Genomic DNA, 2,648 nt, shown 5'->3' on the forward strand with positions numbered 1-2,648 from the left:
AACTCTACATACACTTATACTTATACATATACACACTGTCTTCATGCTCAGTCTGACATGTCTGTCACAGGACATTACTGTTTACTACAACCTCCCCTCACTTTGCCTTTTTTCTATTTCCTCCATTCTGTGTTCTCTCACCAACACCAAAGTAACCTCCCCTGGCTTTCAATGCCCTCCATCCAGCATGTTGCTTTCTAATAAATGCATTCTCCTTTATTCCACCCATTTACTTCATAGTAGATGTCTCTAACTCTTGGTGTCCCTTTCAACTCTTTTTTTACCCAATTCTCTTCTCTCTACTTCTTCCTCTGTTAGACCAAAAGTCCGTATTTGTTGTCAGACAAGGCGGTCTCTGTCTGAGTACTTTGCTTGTGTGAATAAGTGCATCTGTGTGCACGTCTATGCGTGTACTTGCAACTGTTGATATCTGTGTGCATGATCATTCTCTGTGTGTACGTGTGTGTGTGTGTGTGTGTGTGTGTGTGTGTGTGTGTTTAAGCATGCCTGGGCTGAGCCTTGGGGGCAGTCCTCCTTTGTCCTCCCAACCATCTCCCAGAGATGGATGCGTCTCCAGGGAATTGGACTCAGAAGAAAAGCACCTCCAACTCGCTCATATTAAATTCTGCTGTGCAAATACAATCTAGCAGCATGTTTCTTTTTTTCCCTCCTCTCTCTTTCTTTTTTTTAAAAGCAGCTAATTTAATGTGTGCATGTGTGTGCATTTGAGTGGAGGACAGAGAAAAACTAGTTCTAGAAAGTCAGTAATTGAGAATCTTCACACATATATTTAAAAAACACATGTTTTTATATTCAGAGTTATTCCTCTCTCACACACATCTTGGAAAGGCTCATGAAAAGCATTTATCATGCAGCAGTGCAAGCATATGTCATGGCTTAGATATCTTTTAGAAAACGCTTCAGTTCCTTTTGTTGACACATTCGGATGTCACACTGTTCCCTTTTAGCCTTTTCTGTCACCGGCCTTGGCGTGCTGTTGCCCTCCTTGTCCTGTTTGAGGATATAAGCTGTTATAGAGTCATAAAAATGTGTGCTGGACCTCATTTGCCCATCCTCACAGGAGAATAACAGACTAAGGGAGAAGCTTTGGGGGGGAGCTGCTAGCTTCCTCCCCCCCTATTCTTTTCTCTTCTCTTTCCTAGTGCATCCACTTGCCTCTCCCTGATTTTTCCTCCTTTCACTCCTCCCCCAGGCTTAAAGCACGGCACCTGTGTGCCCCTCCCCCACCTAAACATTTTCACTCCCCCTCCTTTTGGCAGGACGCCCGATACACTGACACAATCTCTCCTCTTTCCGTGAGAGCGAGTGCCTTTCTCTCTGTGCTTCGCTGATTTGTGTGTGAGGAGCCACACATGCATGTGTGTATAAAATTGAGGGAGCATATTTAATTACACACATCCCTGTGTGTGTAGCAAAGAAGTCAGACAAGTCAAACTTTTAGCTGATAAGATACGTTTGTGAACTTGGGGTGATTCAACTCTTGCAACACTAACCTATAACCCTTTACTTGTTACTGTTACTCCTCCATTCCTCTACTCCCTGCTTCTGATCTTTACTTGCTACAACTCTATTACAAATCCCCTATTTTTATTCACACACACGGGTTGTGCAAGTCATTTTAATTTTAATAGTAAAGGGAGATTTGAATAGCCTTGCACCTGCTAACTAGTAAATGGCACTTAAAAGCCGCTGGGGATGTAAAACTTTATTTCCACATCCCCATGACCACAGATTGCCAGGCCGTCCTCCCACACATCTCTGCTCTTTGAGCCTTAATTTTTTGTCACTTGCAAACTCACTCTGCCATCCCTCCTTCTCTTGGCTGTATGGCACTGCCCCAAACACATGGTTTTAATAGCCCTTTCTCGCTCACTCTTTTTTTTGGATTCACTTGTTTCGTATTTCTGTTTTAGCGCACATGTACATTCACACGCAGTAACCCCATATCAAGACATTTTCCTAACAGAAACACAACTTTAAGACCGTCTTGTCACGGAGATGTGATGGATTCCCACTTCTTGCAGCATGTGGCATTGATTGCACTATTCTGATCCCACTGTCAGCTAAGCAGTCCCTCAAGGTTAGGCAGTAATGTTTCACTCATGGCCTCAGGCTCATCTACTGTTTCCACTGCACATCTTCCCCCTGGCTAGAGGAACTGTGTATGGTTTTCATTAGCAGAAATCCTGCCAAGGAGCAATCATTCTCTTAGGTTTCCTCAGTATTGACCAGTGTACCATATGGAGTAAGTGCATCTGTTTCCTTGCAGGATCTGATATTGCATACATAGCAGCAGTTACAGTAGATAAACACATGGATCCAGAGAAGCAATCAAAAGTTCAGAGGAGTCAGTAACTAAATTATTCCAAAAGTACAATCAGATCCCTCTTTTGTGTGACTTTTGAATATTTGCATTTATTTCTATTCTTTCTACACTGACCAGCCTGGGATTCATGAATATGGCAGCACGGTGGCTGAGTGGCTAGCACTTCTGCCTCACAGCAAGAAGGTCTGGCTTCGAATCCAGGTTGTTCTGGGCCTTTCTGTGTTGAGTTTGCATGTTCTCCCCGTCTTTGCGTGGGTTTCCTCCGGGTGCTCCGGTTTCTTCCCACCATAAAGACATGCAT

The sequence above is a fragment of the Etheostoma spectabile genome, chromosome 20 (genome assembly GCF_008692095.1).
Source record: "Etheostoma spectabile isolate EspeVRDwgs_2016 chromosome 20, UIUC_Espe_1.0, whole genome shotgun sequence".
NCBI classification, from domain to species: Eukaryota; Metazoa; Chordata; class Actinopteri; order Perciformes; family Percidae; genus Etheostoma; species Etheostoma spectabile.